The 27,911-nt window shown below is 49.8% G+C and overlaps 1 protein-coding gene across 5 annotated transcripts in view; it reads right to left on the reverse strand.

The window, feature by feature from the left end:
• LOC117071446 (B1 bradykinin receptor) overlaps positions 1–23,656 on the reverse strand; it is a 59,084-nt gene extending 35,428 nt beyond the window's left edge. For 2 of the 5 annotated variants that reach the window (XR_004432300.1, XM_033191421.1), the window contains exon 1: positions 23,473–23,624. The gene's annotated coding sequence lies outside the window, so the exon portion shown is untranslated. Of the gene's footprint in view, positions 1–20,768; positions 20,879–23,472 lie in introns of all 5 variants that reach the window. The other 3 variants (XM_033191423.1, XM_033191425.1, XM_033191422.1) reach the window with 3 other exon arrangements.
• Positions 23,657–27,911: the final 4,255 nt, after the last annotated feature.

Raw genomic sequence — 27,911 nt, forward strand, 5'->3', positions numbered from 1 at the left:
GTTGATTGACTGGTACAGGGCAGGATGTGATCCTTATTTCTCCTCTTCTACCCAGCAGACATAGTTGCTGGGTGGAGGCCAAGGGAAATGGAGCTTACAGTGTGCCCCGCCTGTTCCAGCCTCAACACTGCACTGAGTGGCTGATGCATCACTATTCCCATGTTCCAGATGGGAAAGCAGAGGCAGTGAGGCAACCTGAGATAGTTGAGGTCACTCTGCTCATCAGAGTCAGGGCCAGGATTCAAGCCTGGGTCTGCCTGAGGCCAAGTGTCAAGTCCTTTCTCTGGCTCTGGATTGGCTCCCACCCAGCGAGGTTCTTGGTGCAGGTGATATGGACAGGAGGCAGGGAAATACTGGGTAGAGGAGGACAGTTCTCTGGCAAAGGCCTCACCAGCAAGCCTGGGTCCACGGCCTTAAATGAGAATTTCACATTCCTGTTTTCCCACCTGAGTGTTGCTTTTGCCAAAACCACCCTGGCCTGGCCTGCCATGCCACCCATCCTATACCCATAAAAACTCCAAACTCCATCGGCAGAGGAGCAGAGCAGCATGGCAGAGAAGGAGAGAAGAGAAGAAGTGTTTGAATGTGGAAGAGGCAGCTGGACAGTTGGAGAAGAGTTCAGCCATCTGGAAGATTACCTTCCCACTCCATCCCCTTTCCAGCTCCTCATCCCACTGACAGCCACCTCTATCACTCAATAAAGACTCTTCATTCACCATCCTTCAAGTCCATGTGACCTGATTCTTCCTGGATGCCAGACAAGGACCCGGGTACCAAGAGGGCAGGGTGTAACACTTAGCCGTTGGTGGATGGCAACTGCTAAAAGAGCATTAATTGTAACACACCCCTAGACGGTACTGTAGGGCCAGAGCCCAAAAGTGGTTGCCCCAGCCCCAGCACCTGCTCGCCTGTGTGCTTCCCCTCCCACAAAGGATTTGAGCAAGTGAGCCATGTCCCTGTCACTGCGAGTCCCAAGAAGGGGTCCAGGCAACTCTCCCATCTCCCAGGACAGGCCCCAAGGAATAGTGAGGGATTGAGCGGGTTCACAGGACTGGCTATCCTGGAGGGGATGCTGTGACTTATAGCCCTCCAGGGAACAAGCCCTGTGCAGAGGACAGCTTGGACCCGGGCTCAGCTGCCCACAGGACTGGGGGGCTACTGGGGAGTCAGCAGCATAGGTCAGCAAAATTGGCAGGGCCCTCCGTGTCTCTTCTCTCCCCCAGGTCTCTGATGGGTGTTCCGTCCCTGAGACAATTTGATGGCGCAGAGTTTCCCATCTCCAGAAATCCGTCTCGCATTCTCGCCAGTCACCTTTGATTTGGGGCTTAAGCCAAGTTTGCCCAGCAGGTTGCAGAGGAGTAGCCACAGTGTGCACGTGTGTGTGTGCATTTGTGTATGTGTGTGTTTGTGTGCACACGTGTGTGTGTTTGTGCACATGTGTGTTTGTGTTGGTGGGTGTATATGTGTGTTTGTGCATGCATACATGTGTTTGTGTGTGCACACGTGTGTGTGTATGTGCGTGCATACGTGAATGTTGGAAGAGCATGGGTCAAGTGCCTGGAGATGTCCCCAGGGGGTTGGAACTACACGAGTCTTGTGGTTTCATGACTGAGGTCCACTCCCTATCAGAAGCCCAGCTCCCAATTTTTACCTTGGACAAGTGGCTTAACTCCTCAGGGCCTCAATTTCTTCATCTGTCAAATAGGGATAATACTAGCACCTACTTTGTGGGGCTGATGTGAGCACAAAGTACATTAATGATTGCAAGGCTCTTAAACAATCCTTCACACGCTTCAAACACTCCAGAAATGCCAGTGTTTCCTTTCTCTTTGTGTGATATCCGGTTTCCACCACAATTTTATTGGAGGAAAGAGTCCTGGTAGTTAATTAAGAAGAAAATGCCCAACCTACCCCACCCTATCTTTTGCAGAGGGGAAAACTGAGGCCCTGGAGAGGTGATACAATGTCTACAGCCACACAGCAAGACAATGCTGGCCTGGAGCAAGAGCCCAGGCTTTGCCTGTCTCTTGCTGGAGTGGCTTTCACGGGTTTGACCCAGGTTAGAGGGTCTCAGGGTCTGGGGCCAGGGCTGTAGCCCTGGGGGACACTGCCGAGGAGCCCTCTGACTTGAGCATAGGGTTATTAGACTGGACATATTCCTCCCTCCGTCTTTTTTCCACCATTGGAGTTCTTGCCAAGTTAACGTTACAGAATCCTGGAGTATTAGTATGGGAAGGGCTCTTGGGCATTATTTCATCAGAATCCCTCATGTTACAGAGATGGGCATGGAGGCCCAGAGACAGAGGATAGGCATTCTACCAGGACACACAGCCAGTTTGGCTGAACCTAGTTCCTACAATCTTGGTATTCAGCCACTTTGCTGTTTTTCTGAGACCAAGTCTCTCTCACGTTTGTTGCCCAGGCTGGAGTGCAATGGCGCAGTCTCGGCTCACTGCAACCTCTGGCTCCCAGGTTCAAGCAATTCTCCTGCCTCAGCCTCCTGAGTAGCTGGGATGACAGGCACGCACCAACACGCCTGGCTAATTTGTATTTTTAGTGGAGACGGGGTTTCTCCATGATGGTCAGGCTGGTCTCAAACTCCCAACCTCAGGTGATCCACCCGCCTCAGCCTCCCAAAGTGCTGGGATTACAGGTGTGAGCCACTGCGCCCAGCCTGCCACTTTGCTTTTTAAAATCGTCCTACAGTGCCCCATCGCAGGTGGAAGACAGAGCGTGTGCTAATATTGTCTGGTTGTCAAAAGCAAGACCTCATACCCCAGCCCGAGGCAGAGGGGTATTGGGGGTGGAGAGTGGGGAGCTTACATCAAAACTTCAATGCAATGGCCTTTAATGGTCCCCATTCCACTTTCCTGTATGCCATTCATGTATACCAGGAAAAAATAGAAACCCTCACCAGAAAGCAAAACCAAAAACCACATAAGAAGGCTGCAGGTCTGGAAGAGGGTGTGTTTCTCAGAAAAGCAATTCCTAAGCAACAGCCCAGGCTGGGAAGTGAGCACTAGCTGGGTGTGTCCAGGAAGGCTGTTTCTCCCGCAGCCTCTCCAGCCCCCTGGCAGTCTCCGGTGTCCTGGGGATGGCACAGGCCCCGCTGGGGTGGGAGCGGAGGGCGGTGGGCAGGATCTCTGCCTAACCAGCTACTGGCCCCGCTCCTCCACCACGTGCAAGCCTGGGCTGTGACCTTCTTCCCACCCAGCTCGGTATACAAAACAAGGAGGAGGAGACACAGTAAACAGAGAACCTAACTGGTCGGTCACAGAGAAAAAGGAATCTTGAACTGGTTTGGGCCCTGCCCAGCAAGCAGGCCAGAGGAGCCGGGGAGAGTACTGAGTTGGGACAGGTGGAGTTTTATCCCTATCTGCACAGGGTAATATCTGGGGTCTAAGGGCTTCCCACAACATACCCTAGGTACTGAAGGGACCTATACTATTGCCCTTTCAGCTCCTGGGAGTCGCTTTATTGCCCCTTTCATCCCTTCCTTCCTTCATTTTACTCTGCTTAGTGTGACATGGCAGCACAGGCACAGACATGGGCAGGGCAAAAAAAATTAGGATATCAAGCGACATCTTAGTGCTACCCTTCAAGGGCCACCTCCAATCTCACCTCCTCTAAGAAGCCTTCCCTGATTTCTCAGCCAGCCAAGATCCCTCCCTTGTCTGAGACTCTATAGCAAAGAGGTGGAAGGAGTATTGTCTAGGGATCATAGGCCCAGGACCAGGTGTGCCCTTGTGTAAATGCCTCGTCATCTCTGGGCTTTAATTTCCTCATTGGGAGAATGAGGGGTTGTAACAGATGATTCTGGAGACCTTTGTACAACCATAATGTCCTTAAAGAGGGGCATGCAGTGAACTCCCCATCCTGAGAGTCATGCAAGCAGAGGCAATGGGATCAGCACACTGAATTTGCAGAGGTTCAGCTCCTCACCCACTGGCATCAAAAGGCTCTTCTGGAGATGGGAGGAACAAATCTGTCTTAGCAAGTTCCCCTTCACTGGGTGTGGCACAAAGGAGGCTGCCCCCTGCTTCACTCCCTGTGGCTTCTGAAGATCCTGGGTCCTGGCTCTGATCTGTCAGTCCTGCTCAATCTTGCCCATCTCAAAGCCTCACCCTAGCCGCGTGACCTTTGTCCTCTATCCAATTCCGCTCGGGAGGTAGAGCCCCTTGGGATTGAGGGAGTCAACCTTCAGAATTCTAGAGTTCCTGGTTCTGCCACTGTTATGCCTTTTCTAGAAAGGAGCAGGAGAGAAGCATGTTCCTTAGAGGTGATCTGCAGGGAAACAGGCCAGAATCTTTCAAGACTGGAGACACAGAGAAGACAGGAAACGTTGAGCCCTGAGCCCGAGGCAAGAACATTCAGGTCATGCCTGAACTCAGAAGTCAGACGAACTCGGGACATGTCTTGGCTTTGCCTCCACTGACTGGATGACCTAGGGCAGGTGACTTAACTGCTTGGTAAATAAGGATAACCTCCCTGGAACAGGGCATTGGGAGCATCGTGACAGTGTGCTAAGTGCCTGAAACGTATCTTCATTTCATTTATCTTGTTTCCACATTTTTAAGCACATTACAGATAAACCCCTGCGATGTAGGGACTAATACTATCATTCCCATTTTGCAGATGAGCGAACAGAGGCACAGCTAGCAAGACTAGAGTTGGGATTTGAAATAAGCAGTCTGGGCCAGAACCTCAGGTGGGGATGGTGGTTAGTTTTTTGTTTTTGACTTTTTATTATGGAAAATTTGGAATATACCTACAAGTAGATAGACTAGCATAGTGAAACTCCACATACTTCACCCAGCTTCAGTAATTACCAACTCGCAGCCAATCTTTTTCTCTATGCCCAAACCTACCCTACCCCTCCTGTAATATTTGAAGTAAAACTTGCATGTCTGTCATTTCATATATAAATATTTCATTATGCTTCTCTAAAAGCTAAGGAATCTTATTTCAGGAAGCATCACCAGACAACCATTATCACATCTCGAAAAAACTGACATTAATTCCTTAATAGCATCAACTATCCAGGAAGTATTACAATTTTCAATCATATAAATTCCATGCTATTTTTTCACAGCTGATTTTCTTGAATCAGAATGCAAATGGCTTTACACATTGGGTTGTTTGATAGGCCTCTTAAGTTTCTTTTCACCTACAGCCTTCCCTGCTATCTCTTACTGTCTTTTCTTCCAACTTCCAGTTGTTTGTTCTACAGAATTTTCCATAGCCCAGAGCAGTTGGTGATGTCCAATGGAGCTACAAAGTTAGCCACAGAAGTAACTTCAAATTTTCTAGTAGCCACATTAAAAAAGTAAAAAGACACAGGTGAAATCAATTTTGGTTGTATATTTGGTATAATCAAATATATCCAAAACATTATTTTAATATGTAATCGATACAAAAAGTCATTGAGTTATTTTACATTATTATTTTTTCCTGCTAACTCTTCACTCAGCATACCAGTTTGAAGCAGCCACCTTTCAAATGCTCGGTGACTGCATGTGGCTGGTCACTGCCATATTGGAGAGCATGCAGCTCTGGAGTTTGACCATTGATTACATTCTTCTCACAGCCTGTGATATCGTGATATAATAGAAAATACATATTTGGTCTTTGACACCAGTTCCTGATGCTGAGCTCCTAAATCCCTTGACATTTCTAGATGATAGAAGCATCTTTTGTTCTAATGAGGTGACTCTTGGTGGTGGCTGGATAGGCTCAGGATGGGGGCTGTCATCAGAAAGACTAGGCCATGATATGAAGCTTGGAACTTTCACCCCTGCATCTCCAGGAAGGGAAGAGGGGCTGGAGATTGAATTTATTATCCATCATGCCTATATGATGAAGCCTCCATCAAAATCCCTAAAAGACAGGATTGGAAGAGCTTCCAGGCTGGTGAACACAGGGAGGTGATGAGGTGGTGCTGTCCCCAGAGACAGCACGGAAGCTCCAGGCCTCTGCCGCATGTGTGGGTCTATGCCTCTCTTCCATCTGACTGTGGCTGACTGTCATCTGTTATTACAAGTCAGTCATGTAAGTAAATTTTTCCCTGATGCTGTGGGCCATCCTAGCAAATTACTGAACCTGTGCAGGGGGTTGTGGGAACCCTTGCCTTAAAGCTGGTTGGTCACAAGTGAGGCCATTTGAAACTTGCGATGGGTTCTGAAGTGGGGACAGTCTTGTGGGACTGAGCTCTTATCCTGTGGAGTCTGTGCTGCCAACGGGCAGATAATGTCAGAATTGAATGGAATTGTAAGACAATTTCTGAGGAAATAAACCCACACATTTAACCACAGAGGGGTTGAAAGTATTGAGTGGGAAACCGCTTTTCCTACACAGAGCCCTCACTCTCAACCCCTATGACCCACTCAATGGTCCTTAATCCTTCCTCTCACTCCTCTCCAGTGACCTTGGCCCCATCCTTCTAGACTCAGGCTTTCTGTCTGTCCCAATGTCCTTTGTCCTTATCCCAACCTCTTCCTTGCTGGTGTAAACACTAGGACACTCCAGTTCCCCACAAGCCCCCTTGCGCCAAACACTCAAGCACCTCTAGAAAATCCTCTTCCTCCAGGAAGCCTTTCCAGACAGCTGATTCTCCCCAGCAACCCTTCCCAAATAAACTCAGAACTCTGTCCTCCAGGTGTCTACTCAACCACACTGGTTCCATGGTCCCAGTGTAAATACTGTGAATGTCTGTTGATGTCTCCTGAGTCCTCACATACTCTACTTGAGCAGGGGCCTAGGACTGTGCCCACATTGGTGCTCTACAGCCAGCAGGGCTCTAGACAGGACACCCACCACGAACAGCATCAGGGCAATGTTGATGACGACAACGAAGCTGACAAGCTTGCACCAGCATTTACAGAGCATTTCCCTGTTTAGGTTGCATTCATTCAACAAATTTATGAGTGCTTACTCTGGGCCAGCAACCAGGGAATAATAATAGGTTCAGTTTTTGGAGGCTTACTATAAATGCCAAGCAATGTTCTAAGCACTTTCCATGAAATCATGTAATCTACATCCATTTTAGATGGAGGCACTAGTACTATCCCAATTTTATAAAAATTGGAGGAATAGGGCAGTGAGGTGACTTGTCTAGAGTCACACAGCTGGTGACGGGTGGAGTTGGGATTTGAACCTCGGCACCTCACTGCATCATCTCTCCTTATAGGGGGATATAGTGGTGAAGGACAGATGGTCCCTGTCCTCAGGAGTCTCCTAGGTAGTGGGAGGTATGCCCAAGATGGGGACAGGAGGTGTGGGAGACTTGGTGGGGGAGATGATGACCTGAGGCCATGGCTGTGTCCATGCACTCCAGGAAGCCTCAGTGGCATCCCTCTCATATATGCTCTCAAGTATAAATCTCATCTTGGCTTTTGTGCCAGGATGCCTGGACATGGCCTAAGGTGGGGGTGATTGGCAAAATCTGGAGGCAGGAAGTGAGGAGGCTGAGGCATCAGACCAGAGGCACGATGGAGGCCTGAGCCAGGTCTGGGGAGATGGAGGGAAAGGAATGGATTCCAGAGAGGGCCTTAAAGGGGGTGGGGTGAGAGGGGCAGAGGAGGTGGCCCTCGGAGTCTCATGTTGGTACCTCCAGATCTGCAGGATCTCAGGCAGTGACCCCAACTCCTTAGAAAATGGACAAAAAGACCTTGATGATCTCATTTGTTCCCAAGCCTCCACTTCTCCTGAAGCAAAGATCTGTCAGCTTCCTTGTATTTTTGCATTTTGTAATTGATTTAAAACACTTCAGGGTTTATGTGTCACGGTATGGATAAGCTTGTGCCTAGGAAACCTCCTCCAGTTCCTCCTGAGCTGCTCGAGGGACAGCCTCATGCCTCACTCACCTTTGACCTCTGGCATGGTGTAGCCTCCTGATAGACACTTTTAAAAATAAATACCCCTAGCGTTTCCTCTGACTTGCCCAGGGCCACACAGCTCGCCGGGGAGGGGTGAGGACTGGGACCCGGTACTTGGGCTCCTGCTGCTCTGCCCTATGCCCTTGGGGACTTCTGGACAAGGGTGGGCTTCCCTGGGCTGACAGAGGAGACAGAGGCAGTGGTGTGCTGGTAAATGGTTAACAACAGGCTCTCTGGAAAAAATGCCTTAACTGTAGCATTTGCAAATTTCTATAGTATAAACACTCTCGCAGTGACCAATTTCAAGTCCAATGTCACAACTGGCTCTAGGCCTGGTCGGCCAGAACGGTCCTAGGACCATCTCCCACTCCACAAACGGTAGGAGCCCTTCCAACTCCTAGTCATCCTTCAGAACCTGCTTGATGTCACCTTCTCTAGGAGGACCTCCCAGTCGCTGTAGAGACACCCCAGCCCCATTGCTCCTATATGGCTGTCAGCGCACTTTATGGAAACAGCACACTTAACTTTCTGTCTTCCCTCCACTGTGTCCCCACCCCTTAGCACTGGGCCTGGTCTATGACAGGGGCTCAGGAAATATTTGTTGAAAGGACAAGTAATGATGCTGATGCTGATATTGACAGCAAATGCATATATCATCTGCAGTGTGCCAGTTCTAGTCTCTCTCTTTTTTTTTTTTGCTACAGTTAGAGCATTTTTTTCCAGAGAGCCAGTTGTTAACCATTTACCAGCACACCACTGCCTCTGTCTCCTCTGTCAGCCCAGAGAAGCCCACCCTTGTCCAGAAGTCCCCAAAGGCATAGGACAGAGCAGCAGGGGCCCAAGTACCAGGTCCTGGTCCCTACTCCTCCCCTGTGAGCTGTGCGGCCCTGGGCCAGTCAGAGGAAACACCGGAGATATTTATTTTTCTCATAAGAAAAAACCCCATTTCTCTTACGGGATTTTTGGTTTTTTTTTTTGAGGCAGAGTCTTGCTCTGTCACCCAGGCTGGAGTGCAATGGTGCAATCTTGGCTCACTGAATCTTGCGCTTCCTGGATTCAAGGGATTCTCTTGCCTCAGCTTCCTGAGTAGCTGGGATTATAGGAGCATGCTACCATGCCCTGCTAATTTTTATATTTTTAGTAGAGACAGGGTCTCGCCATGTTGATCAGGCTGGTCTTGAACTCCTGGGGTCAAGTGATCCCACACGCCTCGGCCTCCCAAAGTGCTGTGGTTATAGGTGTGAGCCACCGTGCCCGGCCGTGCCAGCTCTGTTCAAAGCACTTAACAGATATTAACTCATTTAATCCCCACAACGCTCTAGATGGATTTTTTTGCTTTGGTTTTTTTTTTTGAAACAGAGTCTCGCTCTTTTGCCCAGGCTGGAGTGCAAAGGCACGATCTTGGCTCATTCACTGCAACCTCCGTCCCCTGGGTTCAAGCAATTCTCCTGCCTCAGCCTCCCTAGTAGCTGGGATTAGAGGCGTGAGCTAATATTTTGTATTTTTAGTTGAGATGGGGTTTCGCCATGTTGGCCAGGCTGGTCTCTAACTCTTGACCGCAAGTGATCTGCCCGCCTTGGCCTCCCAAAGTGCTGGGATTACAGGCATGAGCCACCATGCCCAGCTCTAGATGGATTTTTATGTCCTCATTTTGTAGATGGGGAAACTCAGCCTCAGCAAATCAGTGGCAGAGCAGGGCCTGGCATGCAGCTCAGAATGCTCTCATGTCCTTGGGCTTCGCTTGTCCTGTAAGATGGGTGGGAGCGAAACAGGTCCAAATTCCAGCGAGGGGCTTATGGAAGTTTAGGTAAAGAGCCTTGGCTAAGGTCATCCCACTATTAAGTGGATGGGGATGTGGTAGAATCAGCACTTAGGGGTCTCAAGTGCAAAAGCGTTTTGTAAACCATCAAGGACCACAGACATGCTACGAAGTTGGAAGAATCTCACCTTTTAGAGATTTTTAGTCCAAGCTTAACAAATAAGGAAACGAAACTTCTGAGAGGGAGGTGACCTGCCCCAAGTCATGCACGAGCATCTCAACCCTGCCCCTCTGCGCTTTCCACAGTCCCAGAGTGGCACGCATTCCTTAGTGGCTCTGGGCACTGCACTCGACAGCTCATGCCATGGTGGGTTTGCACGACAGTCTTTTCCCTGAGCCTCACGATTGTCCTGGAGGAACTTGTTATACCCATTTACAGATGAAGGAACCGAGGCTCAGCAAAGGGAAGTGATTTATCCCATCTCACAGGCTCGTAAGTGGGGAACCTGGATGACTCTACATACAAAACCACCAGGGAGATGAAAAGAACCGAGAAAGAGCTGGGCTGATTGTGGTCAAGTGTGTAAGGCAGACCTGGCTGGAGGAGCCTGGAGACTGGGGCTCAGAAGGGACTTAGGGATTCCTCCCTGATTTTTGGTCACCCAGAAGTTATAGGGCTGCCTCCTTAGAGCCTGGGAGCTTCCTGGATGCATGGTCTGTCCCTGCCTCGAGGCTCCCAAGACAGGTGCCCTGGCTGGCCAAAGGTCAGCCTGGGGCTGGCACTACTGGAAGAGTGAGGAGGTGATGGCAAGATCTGGGATAGACCCCCAGCCCCCAGCATCACCTTTCTGAACCTGGGCTTCCTCATCTGCAAGACGGGGGACCCAGTTGTTGTAGAAGTGAAATGAGCTAGTGCCACCAGATGCCTAGCCTGGGGACTGGCATGGAGCAGGCGTCCATCTAGGACAGCTGCCTTCACTGTTGCTACTGCTGTTGCTATTATTATTATTAGACTCAACAATATGCCTTTGAGCAGGTGGCTTTTGCTCTTTGAGCCTCAGTTTCCCCATCTCTAGGGCAAAGGAGGGTGATAAGGTAGGTTATTCTGTAAAATCCTTCCAGCTGTGACCGTCTGTGATGACTAGCTTTCTTAAAGCTGTTCATTCTGGTGCCATGTGGGCCTCACCATTGTAGTGACTTCCTATGTATACTTACTGCAGTGTCAGTGTCTTGTGTATGCCACAGACACACACATGCTGTCCTTTTTCCTCACACTATCTCGATTGTCACACACCATCAGCCCCTTAGTCACAGAACAGGATGTTTGCTTATCTGAATCTCTGGTCCTGGGGAAGGGCAGCTGATCACCAAATGTTTGCTGAGCTGAGTTAGTTGCCGTTGGCAGTAGTTAGTTCTCTGTCACTAAAGGTATGCAAGTAAAGTCTAGGCAATGTTTCTGGTGAGTTTGGACCCGATTACTTAAATTCCATAGATTTAAGCCCTAGGACTATGTAGAGCTGCCCCACTCAATGCCACAGCCCCTCACTCCTTGGGCTTTCTGGTTCAAGACACACATTTTACATTTGTAGGATGTGCGGCTACTGGAGGTGCCGACTGTATATCAGATGCGTGGGCCTAATTTTCCCATAATCCTCCAAACAGTGCTGTAGGGTCTCCTCCTCCTCCTCCTCCACCTCTTCCTCCTCCTAGGGTCTCCTCCTCCTCCTCCTCCTTCTTCTTCTCCTTCTCCTTCTTCTCCTTCTCCTTCTTTTTTCCTCTTCTCTTCCTTCTTCTTTCTTCCTCTTCTTTCCTCTTTTTCTTTTGTTGAAACAGGATCTTGCTCTGTTGCCCAGGTTGGAGTGCAGTGGTACAATTACAACTCACTATAGCCTCGACTTCCCGAGTTCAAGCTATCCTCCCACCTCATCCTCCCAGGTAGCTGGGACCACAGCTCCTGCCACCACAGCTCGCTAATTTAAAATTTTTTTTTAAAGATGGGATCTTGCCCAGGCTTGCCTCCAACTCCCGGCTTCAAGCGACCCTCCTATATTGGTCTCCCAAAATGTTGGATTTACTGGCATGAGCTACCATGCCTGGCCTACTTCTTGCAGGGAGGTAGGAGGTACAAAAGAGTTCTGTTCCCGGTTATGTAAATGCCTACCCTCCAGGAACTGTGATTTGTAGCTCAGTTGGTAGGAGGGGTCTTGCAACCTTGCCTGGGGCAATGAGGCCTTTGCAGACCCTGACTGAGGCACAGGCTCTATGTAGGGCCCTGGGGTTTGTCATCTGTGCTGCTAACAAAGGTGGAAAATTCCTACTTCCTGAGCTGAGGTTGAGGATTCTGACATGCATGAGCTTGCCTACTTTCCTTGGTATTTCACTTTTGGAGCCGGAAACAAAATCCTCCCAGATGCTCTGCTTGGCCCCTATGAGTCTGACCTGCAGGCCGGTGCCTGGCAGAGGGCACACCACAGTGGCTCACCCTCCCACTCTCACTGCCCAGGAGCTGACGCAGGGAGAACGGGAGTCACAGCTCTGTGTCTGTGCTTACCGCAGCACCCTTAACCTCTCTGAGTCTCAGTTTCCTTATCTGTAAGATGGGATTGATTATTAGTAGGTGTCCAATCAATGTTAGGGATGACTATTAATAAGAAATTGCATCTGATAAGATGCCAGCTCCTCTGTCTCCAAGGACCTGTCTTTGCTGCCTGTTCCTGATTCCTGCAGAAACTCCTGTAGCCAAGACAACATAAAAGTAATCTGGTTTGCAAATATGTAATGAGCCAGTTACAGACAGAGAGGAAAGCAGATGGCAGCTTCCAGTGTTTTATCTGAATAGGTCAGCCAGGAGGAGAGGGTTTAGTGGCTCCCAAATCTGTCTCTAGATCATTTAATTTTTGGATAATTCAGTGACGCAAACCCAGAACCTTCAATCCTCTCCCTGTTTTTTGTTTGGCATTTTTGAAAATAATCAAAAGGACAGGAAAAGCTTTATGCATAGAGATGTCCCTCATCATGTAGAAGGAGGGTCACAGGAAACAACTTAGATGTTTAGGACCAGGGAACTGGTTAAATACATGATCTTATATCCATTCAATAAATGTCAAGCCAACATGACAAAAGGATACTTCTAAGAGTTCACCAAAAATGCGAGAATATTTCTGATAACATGTTAAGGGAACAAAAATCTGGGTAACCAAATTGTATATACAACAAGGTTCAAAAGTTGAGAAGGCAAAATACCAAATGATGACTGGCAGTGGTTGTCTTTGAGCATGAGATCGTAGGATGCTTTTGGGTTTTCTTTACTGTTTGTCACAGTATCCACGTTTTCTATGAAGAACATATATTGCTTTGGCAATAAAAATATTTAAATAAGCCAAGTGTTTGGAATGAATTATGGGTTTATTTATGTAAGAAAGATAATCAGCCAATTCGTGCTTAAAGGAAAGGTTTTGCTTACATAAAAGCTGGTAAAGAAACGCACAATCATGTTTGAATTTAAAATGAAATGTTTAAACTATTTATGAACTGTTTGTTTAATGATGGCCCATAGTACCCAACCACCCTTCCTGAGCAGGTAGAATCAGAGGGCTTCTAATAACCTGAAAAGAAGCAACCAGCTGGGAGCCAGTGGAGAGAAGCTCTGGGAAGATGGGATTTTCTCCTGGGCTGCAAAATCCACTCATTCTCACAAAATGCAGCCTGGTTCCATAATTTGGTGTCCCCATGAAACAAAGGACAAGGACAGAGACAAACCATTCTCCAGTCTCCAATCTTCACTTTGATTCACATCTCTGCTGGCTGGGTTATCTCTTTGAGTGTTTTTTTCATGAAGCTGCAGGCATGGCATTTTCTGGGCACCCTCTCACATTTGAGCCTGTCTTTCTGCTGCCTTCTCTTGTGAAGAACCATTCAGCATCACACTGGCTCTCTCTCAGTCTACAGCTGCCCCCGCCCCCCGATGGCTCTGATGCATTCGCTACTGCAGAAAAACCTGAACCCAGCCTGATTTTTCTTGCTTTATGGATTGCCTATCCCTGTCCCCACCAACTCCCCAACCTCCAGTCAATCTGGATGCTTATAGTATTTTCTTTTTCTCATTTCCATTCAAAAGTGCTGTCAGATGTATTTAGGGGACACTGTCTCGTCTCACCCCTTTTCATACCCTGTGAGCTGGGCAAGGCACCATTGCATAGGTGAGGGTTTGGAGGCTGGAGAGAGGAGGTACTAGGACTCAAACCACATTTGGGGATTCAGAGACATTTCCTGGATGTGCCCTAAGGCAACCCCGACTCCGGCAAACCTGCTATGCAATGAAGGAGCCTGGACAAGGGAGTCTCACCAAGGGTGTTCAAATCCCAGCTCTGCCGGTCACTAAGGGTGGAACTGTAAGTGCGTGGCCTCCTGTCGGAGCCCAGGTCCTCGCTTGTGGGATAAGGAGCATTGCCCCTGGCAGGAGGGCTGTTGTGAGGATCCAGTGTGATCATCTCTGACACTCAGGAATCCTTCCTGTTGGTTCCCATCCTGTCTCACGCATGACAGTCGCCTCCACTTTCCCCCAAATCCCCAGATTGTTCTGTCAAGTGATGACCCTGGGTGCCCTCACCTCCACCCCGTCAGCCACACACACCCCAGTCTAAACAGACTCCCGGAAGATATGGCCCAGGCCACTTGCAAGGAAAGTCCCTGCGGCTGCTACTCATCCTCATGGAAAACATGAGGACTGGGGAGGACTGGAGAGCAGGGAGTGTGGGGACAAGCAGGGCACCCCCATCACCGGGCAGAGGGCTCTGGCTGGGGCTTTTGGATCACTGCCTACCATGGGGAGGCCCAGGCCAGGGACTCAGGCTCCTACCCACCTCTCCAGCCCCAGCTCCTCCTTCCCCTCCTATCCCCTCCCTGCCCCACTGGTCTCCCCTGGCCCTGCCTGAGCAGCTTTGGGAGTTCCCACCTCTAGACCTTTGCTTATGCAGGGACACAGGATGTGATGGGAAGACACAGGCCAGGCTCCAGAGCCAGCCCAGTCTCTAACTAGTTCTGTCTCACCTCTAGGGAGCATTTCCTCAACTGTCAGGTGGAGACACAATACTTACTTGGCAGGTTTATTGGGGGGATACTTGTGATCATTTGGGGGGTCAAGGGTGCCCTGGAGCTCGAGCATACATCCATGGCACTGGGCAGTCTCCCCTGCCCTTTCTTTCCACTGCACGCCCTCCCTCATTTAGGCAGATCCTCTACTTTACCTGGGTCTAGGTCCTCCAACTTGAAACCTGCCCACAATGACACATCAGACATTGTAGATGTGTCATAAGCTGGTGTTGGGACATGCAGGCAGCAAAGACGCAGCTTGCGTGTGTACACGTGTGTGTGTGTGTGTGTGTGTGGTTTGGGTGGTCCACACAGAGGCCCAGGAAGAAGAAGAGCTGAGATCCTGCCACATGGCTCCTGACCCTGGAGGTTTAGGGACAAATCATTAGTGTGACTGTCCCAGGGTCCTCTGGGGATAATACTTGGGGTTACAAATTTAGAGAGCTATGTTAGAACCACCTGGGTCTCTGCCTGTCTCTCCCACCAGGCTTTCAGCTCCCTGTGGGGAAAGATGTCTGAGCTGAGGGGAGCCCTGAGCAGTCTCTCAGCAAATGGTTAAGGGAAGAAGGAATAAACCAGCTTCTTGAGTCTGGGCACAATCTGGGTACTTTCAAACACAGTCCTATTGCATTGGCACAGCAGTAGTCTTTATCATACAGGTGAGAAAGGAGAGGTTCGGAGAGGTCAGTGACCTGCCCTGGGTTACTCCGCAAGTTATTGGCCTAGTAACCTAACCCAGGGCCGTTGAACAATCGGGCCAGTTGGTGCCAATTTCTGAATATTAACTGCTAAAAAAATACTGGTGGTGAAATAACTAGCACATCGGTGAGCCTGTTTGGGCTGTGGGCTCAGACTGAGCTCCTATAAAGGGTATGAAGCAGGCAGGGGCCATGGAATGGGGGAGGGGGCTTAGCAACTGTTATCCTACCTTTTTATAGATGAGGTGCCTGCTGTTGAGAGACAAAGGATCACTAGCAAAACCCACTAAAGAAGTGGGGTCCAGGGTGGAAAGGAGGCCTTTCTGGGGGTGCTGATGGAAATCCCCACCCAGGCAAATCTTGCTTCCCAGGCATTCTCCCAGTAAAGGCTGCATCGCTGTGCCCCACTTTGGCTGCAGGCTACTGTTTACCACCCAAGCTAGCAGCCACCCATTGATCTCTGTCCATCAACTTATTCTAATTCTCTGCATAGCACATAGCACTTCCTGGGATTGCCCTTCTCCTGTCTGCTCTTCAAAGAGCCATCCTTAGATGACCTACTGATACTGCTTTTTATCTTTCTAACTTGTCATTTTGTTTTTGTAATTCTTTTCTTTCTTCTTTTTTTTAGGGTCATTATTATCTGGTTTATTGAATTGAACATTTTTTTGCAATTTTTTCGGCTTAATAATTTAAAATTTTAAAGGCGTGAATCCTCCCCTGACTATGGCTTTGGCTGCATCCCATAAGTTTGGTAAGCAGTGTTCTTATAGTTAGTCATTTCTCAAATATCTGTAATTTCAGTTTTGATGATCCGTCTCTTTGATGGTCTTCCTTTTGAGTAACAGTGTTTTCTAAAATTTTCAAGTTGTTTATTTCTATTCAAGTTTGTTTTGCTTTTTAAATACACATTTTTGCAAAGAGATATGCATCCTCATGGTAACATTTCAGAGTGCAAAACAGAATACAGTGAGGGGTAAGTCTCCCTCCAGGTCCTGTCCCTGCCCGTCGCCCCCAGAGACAGCCAGGCTCACTGGTGTCTCCTGTTGCTTTCCAGACATCTTCTGAGCTTTTGGGAGCAGATGTGCATATATCCATGTATAAGGATGCCTGCAGAAGCACCCCAAATGCACCGCCGGCTGTGTCCTCACTTCCTTGCATTTAATAATCTGTTGACCCACCTCGCTTTTCAATGGTCTCACAGTGTTTCAGAGTAGGACTGCCCTGTAATGCACCAGCCTCCGCAGGGAGTTCCCGGTTTTCATAGGTAGTTACCAATTCTACTATTATTTTTAGCTGAAGGAACGAAGGATCCCAGAGACCACATGCCTTGCCCTAGGCCACACAGCAGGGGAGGAGCAGAGAGGGATTCAGTCCCTGTGCTTGGCTTCTGAACTAGGAGGAGCGGGGGCAGGAGGGAGAAGGGAAGTGGGTGGAGAGAGGAATCATCTTCACAGAGTCCATCTCCCTAACGTGCTCAAGCTACAGTTCATTTGAGGAGTCCCCCCAGTGTTCACTATTTTTGGCTGTCACAAATGATCAGCACCAGACCCCTCATCTGCAGGCCCTAGCCCGTGTGTGAGCACACCTGTTTCAGGGGCGCAGGCCCTCTTCTGCCTCCCCTGTCCTGTTCTTGTGTTCTAGCCATTGCTGTCTGAATCTTTCTGTTCAGAGAAGACCCAAGAGGTCCATTCTCTCACCTCTCACTTTGCCAACTGGCCAGTGGGCTCCAGAGTTGGGGGGATGTTCCCCAGGTGCAGTTGTGCATGCATAAGGTACAATCTCCGAGGCTCTGGGAGAACCCCAGAGAGCCTCCCTCTGTGGTCAGGGAGTGATCCCCTGCACTCTCAGAGCACAGCAGGTGCCAAACATGAGCCTGGATGCTAGGGGCTGAAGGAGAGGCCCAGTCTTTTCCCCGAAGGGGCTTCCTGTTTGGTAGGGGAGGCAGGGCACGGCCTGATGCTTCCAGAAATGTTTGGACCCAAATCTACCTTGAAGGGAGCTAGCTGTGAGCTGTGTGCATTTCACAATCTGTCCATTTACATTTTTGCGGAGATGTTCAATTTGCTAACAACTTGGAGCGGGGAGGGTTTCTATCCTTTCCTGAGGTAGCTGGCACACAAGCACAGGTGCCAGAGAGTGAGGAACAAGTGTGGGGACCCCAAGTCTCTTGGCTGGTGGGACTCGGACGAAGGGCCCGAGGAGAGTGGCTTTTGGGTCCAGGACAGATCATTTGCTAAGGCAGCTTGTTTCAAAGTGTGGCTCATCTGTTTTGAAATCCCCAGAGATATTAGCCAGTCCTTGGGTACTGTAACAGAAATCTTGGGACCCCCAAACGCTTTATGCCAAAGGGAAAGTTAAGCCTGGAGACTGAGTCAAGCAATATTGTCATCCTTCTTCCTAACGACAGCTGTAATCTCACAAGCTTAGACGTTAGCCAGACCTCCACAGAAAAGAAAAGCCCTCGCATATCTCCCCATGACTACCACCACAAATGTTCTTTGTTGGGTGAAACCATTCAGGATGTGGATCTTACCACAAAACAAGGACACATTAATTGTAACTTGAGGTCCGCAATCCAAGCCTAGCTCCTCACACTCAAATCTGTTAGATTCACACTGATGGTGCTGATGTCCCCAGGTACAGCACGAAAACAAGGCAAGGGCAAGATGAGATTAGTCCTCCTTCTGCCTAACCTCCTCTTCTACATACTTTCTCCACTTCAAGCACATGTGTAAAAATGCGAAAGAAAAATAAAATTAAAATCCCGGGACCCCAAACTCACTAAGCCAAAGGGAAAAGTCCAGCTGGGAGCTGGGTCGTGCAACCTGCCTCCCGTTTTGTGTCTAAGTGGATAAGACTTCCCTCCCTCTCATTTTGCTCGCAGGGAAATTCCTTGTGGGCCCTGAGATCTTTACCTTCAAGCAGCTGTGTTGTATTTCACCCTTATGATGTAAATTAACAGCTTAGCTTCACAGGTATGGGACAAAGGATAGAACCAAAAGTCATCCCTCTGCTCACCTGAGGCGAGTGCATATCTGACGGCTTCCTATACGCTATGATTATGATTATGATTATGATAATTTGAGGTAGAGTCTTGCTCTGTCGCCCAGGCTGGAGTGCAGCGGTGCGATCTCAGCTCCCTGCAGCCTCTGCCTCCTGGGTTCAAATGATTCTCCTGCCTCAGCTTCTCATGCCTGGCTAATTTTTGTATTTTTAGTAGAGACAGGGTTTCACCATGTTGGACAGGGTGGTCTTGAATTCTTGACCTCAGGTAATCCACCCACCTTGGCCTCCTAAACTACTGGGATTACAGGCGTGAGCTGCAGTGCCCAGCCCTGTGATTATTTTATTGACTGAGCACCAGGTGAATGGCGAATTGATGATCCCTCCACCTGCTTCTTTCACATGAAAAATGTGCATTCAGTGAAGTGAATGAAGAGGCTCAAAGGGGTGCTACTGCTTGCTTCTTTATGCTACCTTCCCCTCTTTTTCCTCCCTCTTTCCGCTACCGCCTGCTCTTTTCCCTTTAAATAGTGAAGCCCCTTCTTTGAAAGAATCATGGGCCGGAGATGTTTCCTGTGATTTTGTGTCTCTCTTTCCTGGGTGTGTCCTTAACCTTGGCAAAACAAACTTTAAAAATAATTGAGACCTGCCTCAGTCAGTTTCTCTTTGATTTACAATATTAAGCCTCAGGAAAACCTCTTCGGAGGGCATAGGGCACACATATTTTCTATGGTTTGTGTTTTTCCCAGGTGCACCCTCAAACTCTCGATAAACGTCATTTGAAGCTTATCAACTCAGTAGACCTCGATTGACTGAGACTTGCCACAGTCTGTCATTTCGGTGAATAGTACCCAGACCTCAAATCACAGTCCCCAGAGCAGGGCCCTAGCACCTACATGGGTGACCAGCCTGCAGGTGCTTCTAATGTACAATAAAATTTAGTCTTTCTCCAGCAGACCACCCCGGCCACTGGCGTGTGACCCCTTAGGAAACCTGCAGGGAAGAGGAGAAGCAACCTCATGACCATGATAGCAACCACAGAAGCGACGGGGCTGTGCTGGAGCCTGGTGCTGTGCAGGTCACAACACCCCACGGACGTCCCCGCAGGCACTGCTCATTTCCAGATGCCGCTCAGCTGGGCCACTTCTCTGTGCCCCCTGCCTCCCCCCACCACCACTGCCCTTCACCGGTGGCACAGATCAGAGAGGGTCAGAGGGGTTGGCAGTGAATGGGATGGGACAGGCCAGAGTGAATCTAAAGTTTGAGCCCTGAAGAGAAGCGTGAGAAGGACTCTTGCTATCAGTGCCCGCAGGCTCATTGCCTGGACATAGGAGTGTGTGCATGTCAGAGAGGGCTTTTTTCTGGACACCCTCGAGTGGCTGTGGCCTTACTGCAAGGCAAATGCAATCTCTGTGACCGTCCCAGACCCTCACTCCTGCCTCTGTAGACCATCCGTCTGGTACCTGAGCTCCTGCAGTGTGCCTGACACCCGCTTTCACTACATCAGCACAATCAGAGGTCAGCCTCCCAGTGGTCCTCAGAAACAGTAATGATGATCCCCATTGTACAGGAGAAGAAACCGAGGCTCAGAGAACTTTCCTGGTAGGTAAGTGATAGGGGTGGAATTCAAATCCAGAGCTGTGTTTGTTCCACCCTGCTTTATGCTGTGATGACTTTTTTGGAATGTTTCTAGCCTCCAGAATCCTCCAGAGCCATCAGTGATGAAAGAGTCGAAGAAATACTTCACGTCTTAGGTTTGTTCTTGAAAGAAACCCTGGAGTGGGTGTTTTGGGGAAGCAGAGCCTTAGGTCCCCAGGAAAACCAGAGGAACTTAGAGGAGGAATTGAGTATTTAACACTTTTCATGGAGGGCAGATTCAGTAGCTGTAGACATTTAGCTCAGAGAGAAGCAACAGGACTAGAATGGTACAAACCCCAAGGAAACAAAAGTGGGCCCATTGCTCAGTGGGGGATAGTTGGAGGAAAAGCTTTTAAACAGTAGAACTCTCCTGAGATGGAACGGGTTGCCTTGCAAAGTAGTGAGCTCCCCATTCTTGGAGGCATGCACACTAAGAGGGGATTCCGGGACCGAGTGGATGTCAGAAGTGATGTACTTGGGGCCTTAAGTCTTGGCAGGTCTGATGGTTTGCCTCATGACCCTGAGGTACTGTAATTGTCCTAAGTGCCTTCTGAATCCTCAAAGCAACATGCAGACCTGCCCTGTGTGCCTTTTTCTTTTTTTAAGAGCAGTTTTAGATTCACAGCAAAATTGAGCAGAAAGTATGGAGACTTCCCGTATATCCCCTGCACCCACACATGCATAGCCTCCCCCGTTACTCACATCCCCCACAAGAGCAGTCAATTTGTTGTAATTGATGAACCTGCATTGACACATCATCATCACCCAAAGTCCATAGTTTTCATCAGGGTTCGCTCTTGGTGATGGACATTCTGTGGGTTTGGACAAATGCATAATGACATGTATCTACCATTATAGTATCATACAGAAGTTTCACTGTCCTAAAAGTCCTTTGGTTTTCTCCTCCAGCTCTCTCCTCCCTCCCTCTAATTACTGGCAACCATTGATTTTTTTATTTTTTACCGTCTTCATAGTTTTGCCTTTTCCAGAATGTCACATATAGTTGAAATCATACAGCATATGCCTTTTCAGAGCGGCTTCATTCACTTAGTGATAGATCCTGTGTGCTTTATTATTGCCTGCTATATGAGCAATATTTATTTATTCATTTAACCATTCAGCATTTCAGCAAACACTGACCCATGTTGGGCTAGGCATCATTTTGAGTGCAGAAGAGGCAGCTTGAGAGGAGAGATGAGGCCTCTGCTTTCATTCTGAAAACTAGAGTCTCCTGGTGCTATGATCTGAATGCCTGTGTCCCTCCAGAATTCACCTGTTGAGACTTAGTCCCCAAGGTGGTGATATTAAGAGGTGAGGCTTCTGGGGGGTCATTAGATCATGAGGTCCCCCTCCTCGTGAATGGAACTGGTGCTCTTTAAAAGAGGCCTGGGAGAGCGTGTTCACCCTTCCACCATATGAGGATGCGTAGAAGATGCCATCTATGAGGACTAGGTCCTCACCAGACACCCAATCTGCCAGTGCCTTGATCTCGGGCTCACCAGCCTCCAGCACTGTGAGCAGTAAATGTCTGTTTTTCAATAAATTACCCAGTCTAAAGTATTTCTTTTAGCAGCTCAAATAGACTACAATATCGGGCAAGTCTGCAGGGCTCCCCCCTCTCCACCCAGGTGGGCCCCTCCCTGACCACAAGCAGCACAGGTGAGGGGGCCGCCCTAATTTTATCCCTAGAGCCCTTGAACTTGTTACTGAGTCAGTCACTGTGTTAGAGACCACGTGGCACAGTTATTAGGTTGGTGCAAAAGTCATTGCGATTTTTGGCGTTACTTCTAATGGCAAGAACCGCAACAACTTTTGCACCAACCTAATATTTCCATGTTGGATCCCACTGGCAAGCAACGACCAAATTCAAAGTCCTCAGACCCACTGTGCAGGCCCAGCCATGGGAACCTCCTCCTGTTTGCAAGGGAGGGAATCCCAAAGAGACTGAACCCCAAAGAGGTTGAGGGATTTCCCTGGACACTGAGTGGAGGGCTGGCTGAGGTTGTGTCCCCACTCTGAGACTCAGTTTCCTCTGTGCAGTGAGAGGCTTGGAGTGCAGGGTTGCAGGGAGAGCTGGGATGAGGCCTGGGGTCCTGCCTGTGGGGACAGCACACATGCTTCCTCTTTTTCATCCACAGACGCCTACTCCTGGCTGTCTTTCCCCAAGCAGGGGAAAGAGGAAATGCTTCCTCTAAGCTTATGGGGCTCACAACTGTGGAATGTCTCTTGCTGCTGCCAGGGCTTGAAGGACACAGCACAGGTTTTTCTCCAGAGAACCTGGGGCAGGGGATGTTAGCAATGTCCTCTGGGGTCGCTCACCAGTCCCCCGACACCTAAGCCCTTCTCCCACTCAGAAACAGAATTAGGGATGGGGTTGGCTGGGGAGCCCCCCATCACCCCACACCCGTGCCAGAGTTCCCACTTCCTGTAGGCTGGGGAGCCACAGGCGGCCTGTGACTCAGTGAGGCACATTCTGACCTGCCCGGAACAGCAACACCTACTGTCCACCTCCACCCAGGCTGCGGAAGCGACCTACTCTTCAGCAACTCGAACCACGGCTGCCATTTATTTAGTGTCTATGACACACGTGGTGCTCCACAGGCAAGAGCCTACCTCTGTCTCTCCACAAAGAGGAATTACCAGGTCTTCTTTACAGCTCGGGAGACAGGGACAAAATAACTCGCCCAAAAACGTCACTCACTGGGTGAGAGCAGAACTGGAACTCCAACCTGGGCTGGATGCAAAGCCGGTGCTCGGAACCCCTGCACCATCCTGCCCCCCTATCCCGGTCAGCGAGGACCGTGGGAAGAGGGTCGCTAAGTCCTTCTGAGATAGTCACCACCACCTGCCTCCTGGAGGCACATCAGCCAGTATTCACTAACCCCTCCTGCCTGCTTCTGATTTAATCCTGCCATCCCCAGGGAGCCAGCAAGCAGGTTGCTTTGCAGACAGAGAAACTGAGGCTCAGAGAGGTTGAGTAGCTTGTCCAGGGTCACACAGGGCCAACGAGTGGCACGGCTGTGAGTGAAAAGCCAGGTTCTGGCACCTCCACCCAGCACCCGTCCCTGCTGCACCACGCCTCGCTGCCTTACTCCAAGGTGTCCACCCAAAGTATGTGAAAATCCAATCATGAAATCCCTCACACACTGGACACACACAAGCCTGTCTGTCACCTTGATTCAGAGAAGAGAAACCTACAACAGACAAACAGGGCGATTCCCCCTGCTGGGAACCCTTCTTCCCGTTGCCTGTCGACCTCCCCTCCGGAAGGAAGGGAACTTTTCCCAACTCCCCAGGACCAGAGGGAAACTTCTCCCCGCTGCCTGCCCTCCTTCCCTCTAGGCTGGGACAGCTTGTCCTCCCAGCAAAGGTGAGGCGGCTGGACCAGCCCCTTCCCGGCACCCACCTTCTCCGGAGCAAGCAGCATGGGCACTTCAGTCACTCCCTGGGTACTGCGAGGCAGCCTGATGTCCCCACCGTCCCCACCCCTCCTTGGAGCCCAGAGGCCAGAGCTGTAGTGGTGGCGAGAACAGCTCATCTTTCAAGGACTGGGTGGTGATGTCATCAGCCTCCTGGGCACTTCCCCCTCCGCCTCCAGCCGAGCTGCTCTCCTGCCCAGCCCGAGCCAGGCTGCCTGTGGGGCCGGGGTGGCTGCGGTCACCTTTGTTCTCCACTCTGCCACCCTCTGAGCCCTGGGGACCAGCGAGGCTCTTGGAAGATTTCCATGTTTGCGTAGCCCGGCTCCCCACTGGAGTCGTGGTAGGGCAAAAGCGTCCCTCCCAGCTGACCACAAAGTGGCCTGTGGAGCCCCATGTGAATAAATTCGCCTCACGTAACATTTATTTCTTATCACTATTTATTTTCCTAAGGTGGTTGTTTTGTGTCTGAGTTTTGGATGTAAACAGTGGGCATTTACGCGGAAGGTGTAAACAGAGGGTGGCCAGGAGGGCAGGGGGAGTCCTGGGATTTCTTTGTACAGCTCCCAAGGGCGACAGTGGCAGAAGCTGTCCTGTTTCCTGGGGATGGGTGTTTGTGCTCCCCTGAGACACGCGGCCGTTTCTTTGGAGATATGTGGTGGTGCTTTCTTCCATGTCAATGCTCAGATTGGCTTTCTTGGTTTTGCTCAAACACTTACTAACAATCTGTAGCACTTTACACTCCCAGGGCTGAGACGGTAGGAGCTGGAAAGGGCAGGGACTTTTAAAATATTTTTTTTTGAAGCCTTAAAACCTTTCTTTCAGAAGAGAACAGATGAGTGGGCCCAGTGGATCTGGGGAAGAGAAAGGAGAGCCAGAGGACGCCCCCCGAGCCCATCTGCTCCCCTTCCTTGTGACTTGATTCCTATCAAGCCTATAAACCAGCGATCCAGCCTGATCCCATCATCATTGAGACAGGGAAACAGAGTCTCAGATAAGTTTATGGGCGGCCTGGGCACTAGCGCTGTCTTGGCTGTGAAGTGGCTGTAGGCCCTTGAGTGAAGGCCCTCCCTGGCTTGGCTGTGTGGTTGACTCCTCTGTGCACCTGCCTGTTCAGCCACATCGGGGCTCCTTAATCTGGAGTTTCCTGACTTTCCAGTTGGGGACAGAGGTCTGTGGATAGGCTGCCCAGAGTTCACCAGCCCTCTGAAAAGTTGTGTCTGTGCTTTATCCCCTATGGAGCCTCATCTATAGCTTTCACTAAAATATTGAAGAGCTGTGAGATCCACAACATATTGAGACCTGCATGAGCGTCTAGAGACCCTCTGAAGTCTCTTCCAACTTAGATATTGTAGGGCTCTGCATCTATGCGTTGAAAATCCTCAAGGATCTGAATCCAGTGTTGACACAGTGTAAATATCATTGGCAGAGAAATCTCCAAAAGACATCTGTCCATCTACACACGTCTCCATCCATTTCTGTCATATAGTTTTTTAAAAAGTCTACTTTAACCCAATTTTGAGGTCCTGGCTGGAGGCCAGTCAGTGAGCAGCTGATTAAGTTCACATTCTGGCCCTTTCTCTTACCAGGTTCTCACACTCTGGGCCACTAGGCACCTGCCCTGATTGCCTTGGAGCCAGGTACCAAATAATAATGGACAGTTCCCATCATCTGAAACTCACAAAATTATTCAAATCAGCCAATCCATAGGCAGCCAAGGAAGCCTCCTTAACACCACCCCGTGTGTCACACACAGCTGCCGCCTATAGCTCCAGCTTGCTGGGACCCAGTCCCCAGCTGCACATCCTGTGCAGCCCAGCCTGACAGCATCTCATTTGGAGCTGTAAGAAACAGAAGTTCTACCTTTCATTTCTCTGAGTGTCACTGTGTTGTGTCCTGCCATCAAAATAATCTTTTAATCTTGTAAAACAATTACACATTCTTCCATTCATCTACACTGGTATCTACCCACACATCTGCCCACCTGCCTATCCACCTATGCATCCATTCATTCACTTATTCACCCGTCTGTCTGTCCATCCATCTATCCATCGATCCATCCATTCATCCATCCATCCATCCATCCATCCATCCATCCATCCATCCGTCCATCCATTGGTCCATCCCTCCTTCCCTCCCTCCCTCCATCCACCCACACACTCATTTATCAGATACCCACATAACCAGGCAGTACATTGTCAAGTAGAAGTGAATGAATCAGACATCCCCGTGCCTCGGAGGAGTTTACCCTGAGGCCAGTCCCCTGCCTATGGGCAGAGCCAGGATGAGGATTTCAAAGTGTTCCTTGAGGACTCAGTAGCACCCAGTTTATGTCTGGAATGGCACACTTTTGTACTGCATTTTTGCTATGAGAAGGTTTGCCTCAACACTCCTGCAAAGTCCCTGCAGCAGCAACCTTATTACACTCCTCACCACTCAGACTGCTTGGCTGGGGTCTGCAGGAGGTGGCTTAGCCCTGTAAAGGCTCCAGGTTCGAGTCAGCCAAACTGCATTCAGCAAGGACCACAGGAGGGATCCAGTTATTTTGGCAAAACCCTGCCCCACTTAGCAGGGCTCCTTTACATGGCACGGTAAGAAGCTGTTCCTCCTGCTCCCTCCTCCCAGGCCACTGCAGCCTCCCCAGCCATGGCTGGCCCTCTGTACTTCTGTCCCACAGATCCCCCTTATGCTCCTGAGTGGGGCAGGATTGCACTTGACCCAGGGCCTTTGATGTGACCATCTCTGCCTGAAATGCCTTTTCTCTGCCCTCGTTTGAATGCCTGCTCTTCTCTTGGGAGACTGCATGGGGGCCTTTCCTGAAGTCCCTGGTCCAGTCCGCACCTCTTGCCTGCCTGTTTTCTAACACACCCTGGAATTTTTCTTGGTGGACTGAGAACACCACGAGGCAAGGACTCCATCTTACTTGTTGCTATTTATGGCCCGGCACACAGGAGGCGCCCTCTGCAAGGACCACAAGCAGTCTATGGGGAAAAGTGCCCAGATCCAACCTTACTGGGATGAAGGAAAGACGGGGCCAAACAGAATAGCATAAAAGCGGGCTGTAGACATGTATGTATATGTTTGTTTATGAATGTCCACCCTCCACCCCGATGTTCCCAAACATTCTTTCCACATGTCTGTGTGTGAGGCACAGGTGCTCCTGGGAAGGCCATTATTCTATTCGTCAGCCTCCAGGAGCGGGCTGTGCTTTTGTCCAGAAGGCCACAGTGCTGACCAGAAAGCCACTCCCAGGTCCTCTGTGGATCAGCAGCTGCCCTGCAAAAGGCCGACCAGTTACACACACGTCAGACAGACCAGCAGGGAAACGGGAAAGCAGGGTCAGAGGATAAGAGCTGATTTGGGTTCATGGCAAAACCCATGCAGAGCCTGCAGTTTGGCGCTAACGCTCACACCTAAGAACCCTACAGAGCCTCTGCGTCCCCAAAGCGCCTCCCAGCCCATGTGCCCGTGAATGCGATCTCTGCCTCTGGCATCCCTTCCTAGAGGCCTCCTGCACGGCCTGTGGGGGCGCTGTCCTCTGGCACAGGCACGAGCCCCCCAGCCCTAGCCCCGCATGGTGACTCGCTGCCAAGTGATCTCTGTAGCAAGCCCTACATAAGCACACGACCCTTCACAACAGCCCGACGATATGGTTACCAGTCAGTATCCCCATTTTACAGATGGAGAATCAGAGGCTAAGAGAAGTTACTTAACTTGGCCTAAATCCTGCAGGCTGGAAACAGCAGAGCCAAGAGCTGAGCCCAAGTCTGACTCCATCTGCATGTCTTCCCTTCCCCCAGATGAAAATGCAGCGTTTTAAAAAAGCTGATCATGGCCGAGTGCCGTGGCTCACGCCTGTAATCCCAGCACTTTGGGAGGCCAAGGCAGACGGATCATCTGAGGTCAGGAGTTCAAGACCAGCCTGGCCAACATGGCAAAACCCCGTCTCTACTAAAAAATACAAAAATGAGCCAGTCGTGGTGGCACACACCTGTAATGCCAGTTACTCGGGAGGCTGAGGCAGGAGAATCACTTGATCCTGGGAGACGGAGGTTGCAGTGAGCCAAGATTATGCCACTACACTCCAGCCTGGGCCACAGAGTGAGACTCTGTCTCAAAAAAAAAAAAAGCTGATCACATACATAATATGGATGTGTTGTTTCTCTACTGTTTGAACTTAATGTGTACGATAAAAAGTGAAAATCAACTGAAAAGAGTACAGCTGGGAGATGATTAAGAATTTGATGCCGGCCGGGCGCGGTGGCTCATGCCTGTAATCCTAGCACTTTGGGAAGCTGAGGCAGGTGGACCACTTGAGGTCAGGGGTTTGAGACCAGTCTGGCCAACATGGGGAAACCCCATCTCTTAATACAAAAATACAAAAATTAGCCAGGTGTGGTGGCAGGAGCCTGTAATCCCAGCTACTCGG

The sequence above is a fragment of the Trachypithecus francoisi genome, unplaced genomic scaffold (genome assembly GCF_009764315.1).
Source record: "Trachypithecus francoisi isolate TF-2019V2 unplaced genomic scaffold, Tfra_2.0 Lachesis_group3, whole genome shotgun sequence".
NCBI lineage: Eukaryota > Metazoa > Chordata > Mammalia > Primates > Cercopithecidae > Trachypithecus > Trachypithecus francoisi.